Genomic DNA, 7,631 nt, shown 5'->3' on the forward strand with positions numbered 1-7,631 from the left:
AAAATATCCCTGGGCCATAAAACCAGCAAGATGTTTATTTGGTATTTACAATGATTGACATACATATCAAAGAAACAGAAAAAGAATTTACAATGACCAACTCTCTAAAGAGACTGCTCTAAGAAAAAAGAAAGGAGTAGTTTCTTTTCTTTCTTACAGAAAGGAAAATTATTATTATTTTTCTTCGGATTTGTATTTACTCTTAAAATACTATCCCTTTTTTTCTTCTCTAGCATCAAATATTCCTATTCTGGTTTGTTTCCATAAACATATAAATGTGCCATAATTTCTGTCTCAACCAAAAAATAAAAAAATAAACTATGATACACTGTTGTCTTTCCATCCTTTTATGATTATAGTCCTTTGCTTTGCTCAAGACTCTATAAAGATTTGTCTATTAAAACTGCTTGCAATTTCTCTTGGAAAATACAATCTCGGGACATCAAAACTCCTTATGCCAAAGGGAAAGTTAAGCTTGGAGGCTGAGTCACCCTATGTTGCCATCATCTTCCCTGATGAATAACATGAATAACTTTTACTTCCCAATCTGGTGTCAAAACATCATACAGTGGTGGCTCATGCCTGTAATCCCAGGACTTTGGGAGGCCAAGGTGATTAGATGGCTTCAGCCCAGGAGTGTGAGACCAGTCTGGGCAACATGGCAAAACCCCTTCTCTGCAAATAATACCAAAATTAGCTGGGTGTGGTGGCATGTGCCTGTGGTCCCAGCTACTCGGGAAGCTGAGGTGGAAGGATCGCTGTAGCTCAGGAGGCAGAAGCTGCAGTGAGCCATGGTCATGCCACTGCACTCTGGTGGAGATCCCGTCTTGAAAAACAAACAAACAAACAAACAAAACCCTTTATATGTTAGACAGACTCCACAGTAAGGCAAAAACCTCAGACATTTCCTGCTGGCTACTCACCACAAAAACACTCATACGTAAATTCTTTACTAGCCTCAAAACCTTCTAATGTATATCTTCCCACAAAACAAGGTCACATAAATTGAAACTCTAGATCTGCAATAGATGTCTAGCTCTTAAAACCAAAGTCTTTTGGCTTCCACACTGATAGATGTCCATTATTAGTTTATATTTCTGGTGCAAAACAAAGGTAAGATGAAATCAATTTTTCCTTCACCCCCTACCCAGAAATCTACATAAAAATTTTCTTATTCTATTTCCTTTTTCTTCAAATGTTCACTGTATCTTATGTAAAATGTAGATTTACTGCACATTAATTAAAGTCTCACAAGTATGTAATGATTTGTCTTACTGCATCCTCCCCTCTTTTTAGGAAAATGTATAAATACTAAACCTCCTGAGAACCTCTTTGGAAAAAAACAGTGATGGTTGTCTCTGTGACTTGTGTGAAAGCTGGCTTGATTAACCTCAACTGATTGAACTGGACTCATTCACTCATTTCATTTAACATTTTGAAGTTTTTGAACCTACTCCACCTATTCCAGCCAACCACAAGACTTTTCCTATCATGTTTTCTAATGATATGCATGTTGCTGAATCCTATTATTATTTGTCAATATTCATCTGTATTTAATACCAACAACATTTAGCACATTCAACTTTCATTGGAGCACTTTCTTCACTTGGTTTTTAGTTTACCACACTCATCCTGTTTTCCTCCTATTTTAAACAATGTACCTCAGTATGCTTTGCTGGATTCTCTTCATCTAAATATTCCAGCCTCTTAATACTGGAGTATGTTAGGGCTCAGTCCTTGGACTGAGTCTCTTTCTATCCATATTTACTCCTTTGGTGATGTCAGACAGCTTCCTGGTTTTCCGTATTAAATACATACATACACTAATTTTTCTCAAGTTTACCTTTCTAGCCTAGATCTCTCCCAGGAATCATAGAACCTTGAATCTTAAGGAATAATAAACAAACATCAAAAACAATGCACCTCGAACTGAGCTTCTGATATTCTCCCCACAGCTTGTCTTTTCATAGTCTTTCTCATCTTAGTAAATGGTGACAATGATCTTTCAGTAGTTCAGGATCCAGATTTGAAGCTATTGCAAAACCTTTTCAACATTTCATATTTTCCTTTTCCTGCTTTACTTTTCTCTTTTGTTTTTATGGCCATATAACATGTTGCTTATTTAATATATTTATTTTGATTACTTTCAAACTTCTTCAGTAGAACGTAAGCTTCATGAAAGAGTATGTTTTCCTCATCAGTATATTCCTAGTGTTTAAAGTTGTGCCTAGCACAATGAAGGCTCAATAAATGTCTGTTAAATACATGAATAAAAATTGAATAAGTATTTTCTGAATCAGCCAAATTTCTTTTAAATTTCCTGAATGCTGAAGTATGAAGGAGTAAAATAGAGAGAAATGAAATACGTTTAGTGATATGGTTTAGTTGTGTCCCTACCCAAATCTCATCTTGAATTGTAGTTCCCATAATCCCCATGTGTCATGGGAGTAACCCTGTGGGAGGTAATTTAATCATAAGGTCAGTTACCCTCATGCTGTTCTGGTGATAGTAAATGAATTCTCACAAGTTCTGATGGTTTTATAAGGGGCTTCTCATGCTTTACTTGGCAATTTAATCTCCTGCTGCCATGTGAAGAAGGACATGTTTCCTTCCCCTTTCACCATGACCGTAAGCTTCCTGAGGCCTCTGCAGCCCAACTGTGAGTCGATTACACCTCTTTCCTTTATAAATTACCCAGTCTTATGTATTTCTTCATATCAGAGTGAAAATGAACTAATGCATTTAACTACTAAGACAGATAAATCTAAAGTTGAGAAACCTAATTGAGTTGGTTGGTTCTAAATATAAAATTGTGTAACATAATCAGTGAAATTCATTCTGAAGAAATAATATCTGTGTCTCTTGGTGTACCTTTAACTCTAATTAGTTGTACTGTAAAAATAATTGATCAAACAGCATTTTGACATATAAAATGTGATTTTACCAATGAAAATACATCAGGCTTACTTAGAAATCCTTATGTCCTCTTAATAATGGACTATTTGCATTCTTTTATATATATTCTTATCAGTCATTTTCTTTTCTTTTTTTAAAGTTTTTCCCTCTGCCTGTTAACCACTTTTCTGTTATAGCTTCAGGTTATCTTACTGACACTGACAATTATTTTTCTGAATTCTTTCTTTTGTGATAAAGAGAAATGAGATTTCCTGGGAGTAAGCTGTGTATGCTGTATAGGAATTACACATCATTACTTTTAGAGGTTTGCTCTGAAACACTCTGGACTGATTTTACACTGTTCCAACATGATTTGGTGATGACACATCAATAATCTGTTTACATTCTCTTTTCCAAAAGAGGCATACTCTGCATACTCTTCAATATTTAAGAAAATAAAATAGTATGTATGATTTAATGTGTTTTTCTTCAGCTTGCACATCAATCATTTGTTTGGGGTCCCTGAAGTAATATTTTCTTTATTGTGAGCACCCAGTAGTATTTTAAAAGTACGTTTTAAAATTGTTATCACTCTATAAAGCATAGTGGTTCATTTTGCAATGAAAACTTTTGGCTTATGTCACTGAATAACAATTATATGAAATTAAAATAATTTAATTAATTTAGTGGTAACAAATTAACACTTATGCTTTCAATTATTTATATGGGCTGAATCAAGTAGTTGGTAGGCATTATTTAATTTAACTTTTACGAGAATGCTTGTAATACTACACTAATTTTATTTCCGTTTTGCAAATTAATGAACTAATTTGTGGTGGCTGAATGTATTGCTCAATCTTAAACCAATACTTCAGGGAAGAACAGGTGTTTGCAAATTGAGGAGTTTAGATTACATTTGCACTCATAGGTGTGATCTACTGCACCCAAATCTTTAGTATAGAAGGTCACTGTGTGCAGCTACAAACTTTATGTCTTCCAACTCCAGACACTGCCTTCCATATGGACTGAGATGTGAAAGATGTTTATTGAATGTGTCCAACTGTGCAGCTCTGAATACAGTTAGAATTAACACATTTTCTATTTCTTCTTCCATGTGGTAAATATAATTCATCAGCCCTTGTTAGCATAACACAATGATCATTTATTACTTTCATTTGATGAACATATTTTATCACATATCTAAATTATATTTTTTACATTCCAGACATGCTAACTGGAATTTTTTTTAGTAGTTTGGCCTTAAGTTTTATGTTTATGGCTGTGTCTTAATTTACCTAGATATTTACCCTGTCTATCTAGATTTTATTTTCCTTGATTAAAATAAAACACTATTTTTGACCACTTAAGAGTGAAAGTCAGCATCCAAAAATATAGATGCAATATTTTCTTTATGAAAATGATGCTGTGGATTTTTATACATTGGAAATGTAAGAAAAGACAGAGAAGTTACTAGGTAAAAAGTACTTTAGATGTGGATATAGATTAATGGATTTACGTCATTAAAAGTGCTCTGCTCTATAATTTATTAAACTGAGACAATAATATATGAATTTTACATGTTACTTTGATATGTATTAATGAAGCAAAAGCCAGTAAGTGCAAGAACCAATATATCTATATTTACATAATATAACATGTTCAAACAAGAATTATTCTTTTATATTTAGGTTTAAAACTGCATGGAAAGAATTATTCTAAAAGAAGTAATACTCTAGGCCGGGTGCGGTGGCTCAAGCCTGTAATCCCAGCACTTTGGGAGGCCTAGACGGGCGGATCACGAGGTCAGGAGATCGAGACCATCCTGGCTAACACGGTGAAACCCCGTCTCTACTAAAAATACTAAAAAAAAAAAAAAAAAAAACTAGCCGGGCGAGGTGGCGGCGCCTGTAGTCCCAGCTACTCGGGAGGCTGAGGCAGGAGAATGGCTGTGAACCCGGGAGGCGGAGCTTGCAGTGAGCTGAGATCTGGCCACTGCACTCCAGCCTGGGTGACAGAGCGAGACTCCGTCTCAAAAAAAAAAAAAAAAAAAAAAAAGAAATAATACTCTAGTTAGAAAGTTAACAAAATCTTTAAAGCATATAATATTGAAAAATAAGCATAAAAATAAAAATAAATAGGGTTTTGGATATTGGAATTTGCATTTTCAAAAACTGATTTTTCTTATAGAGTCAAAAATTAGATGGTGACTTGTTTTTCCTCATTAAATATTACAATCACACTTGTTCCATTGTACATCTTTGAAATAATGCCAATTATGTGATTACTTATCTGATAACTATATACTGAAGAGAAGAAAATATTTCATCAGAGAAATTCATCATTTTAAAGTTAAAAATTTATATTTTAATGTCTAGTTCCATCATCTTTGAAACCGTAGTTAACAATGGGAACATCAGTAAATGTGGATTACATAGTAAACTATAATTGTATTAGTTTGATTTTGCATTGCTATAAAGAAATGCCCGAGACTGGGTAATTTATTAAAAGAAAAAAAAATTGAAGTTTAATTGTCTCATGATTTTGAAGGCTGTACAGGAAGCATGCCTGAGGAGGCCTCAGGGAGCATTTACTCATGGCAGAAGGCAAAGGGAAAGCAGTCATGCGCTTATATGGTTGAAGCAGAAGGAAGAGTGAGAGGGTAGGTGTCACAGACTTTTAAACAACCAGATCTCATGAGAACTCTTATCACCAGATTAGCCCCAAAGGAGGAAATCTGTCCCTATGATCCAATCACCTTCTACCAGGCCCCACCTCTTACAATGGGATTACCATTCAACATGAGATTTGGATGGGGACACAGATCCAAACAATACCAATAATCATTTGGAAGAAGTTACCTCAGTCTGTGATAATGCCAGTCATTATATCTCTCTGAAGGAAAATATTGGAAGTCCTCTACTTTTTTTACTGATTTTGTGTAAATAGCTGCAAAGATGCGGAAGATTGTCCCAGACGGAGTTACTCTCTCCTTGCAAAATGTATAGTAACTATGTGATAATAGTAAATAATTTTCTATTGTGGGAAACTGAGAATCGCTAACCATTTATTTGCAAATGACATATGCATTCTTTCTGCTCTCCAGCATAATACTTTGATTAGTAGAATGATCCTGAAAACAGAATAATCTGTTCTTAAAGAGACAATTAATGAACAGGTTTTATAATATACAATATTTTCCTGATATGTAATACATGGCAAATAATTTGTTTTGCTGAATGAATAAATAATCTGATAAATAAATATTATTCATATTGAGTGTAACGTGATTAGGCTTTTAACTACACTGACATTTGCCAGTCATCTTAATTTTAATAATATTATGGCCTATATTTTACTTTTGTTCAATTTTTTTCCTATTAAATACCATATTGTCTGGATCTTGGAGGGAGGAACTGCTAAAAATGTGGATGATAAATCAATGTACATGTGTACACACATTTTGATTCCATGATTAATAGATATTATGTTCAAAATGATATTTTAGAGAAAAGTACTAACTTTAAAATAAGAGAAAGTAAATAAAACTCTAAATAGCCAATAACATTTCCTAAATAAATATTTATAAACAATTAAAACGATCTTACAGAGCATAAATTAAATAATAAAATTTAAGTTGTCAACAATGTAGCATTTGTTGACAAACATATAATGTAATATTTATAGTTTCTTCAAGTTAAGCATTTTTATGAATAATTTAAGTGAGATTAGATATAATGCTTAAATGTTTACAAGCATTGGAATGATAAAATGATTGATAATTTTACAAATACTGATTGCATCTTGGTGGAAATTCTTTTGAAGGAGTAGAAGAAATGATATCTAAAGACAGTCATTAAGTACTTCATAGTCTCATGAAATTTTGAGGAGTAATTAATAAAATGAATTTATATCACATTATTTATTGGAGGAATCATCATCAATTTTTGAAATAATAACATTTTCTCAATTTGTCTTTGTGGATTGTTACCAATCTCAACTCAGTCTAATAAAACTCAGAGAAAGAGTCTGCTTATTTTATCTTAACCCAACATGTAGCTTTAGTGGTTTAGTTTAAATTTTTAGAACATAGACTATTTTTTTACCAGGATATTTTTCTCAGTAAAAAAGATTTCCTTTAAAATATAGATAGCATTTTAAAGTATTCATTTTAATGTATTTTTAGGTTTTATTCTTTCCTTATTACATATATGCATATATACACAAATACATCTATATAATATACATATAAGTATATATACACATATATCAAACAAACATATCTATAAAGAATCTAAATATAATACATGCATATATATTTTCAAGTAGACTAAAACTTTCTTATAATGAAGAATAATTACTTACTTAATTTTAGTTTCTATTGATAGTTCATTGAGCAATGAAATTTTCTGTGTTTCTAAGATCCAGTTGATTATAAGCTATAGTATTCATTTAACAACACTGTAGCATTAAATACATTTACTAGATTTTAAAAACAGGAGTTTACTAAAATGTCTGCATGTATGGCCCTAATTGGGCCATACGGTTGTCACAAATCCAGAAATGTTTGGTAATTATGGTCTTCTTACATTATAGTTGTTGAATAAACAACTTGATATCTGTGACAAAAAAAATAGAATTTTTTTTTCTAATTTATCCCTAGTTAGTTGTGTTACTATAAGCCAATGACGGTCTTTGCTTTTCTAATTCATAAAACAACAACAACAAAAATCAATAGG

This window comes from Rhinopithecus roxellana, chromosome 18, assembly GCF_007565055.1.
Source record: "Rhinopithecus roxellana isolate Shanxi Qingling chromosome 18, ASM756505v1, whole genome shotgun sequence".
Taxonomy (NCBI): domain Eukaryota; kingdom Metazoa; phylum Chordata; class Mammalia; order Primates; family Cercopithecidae; genus Rhinopithecus; species Rhinopithecus roxellana.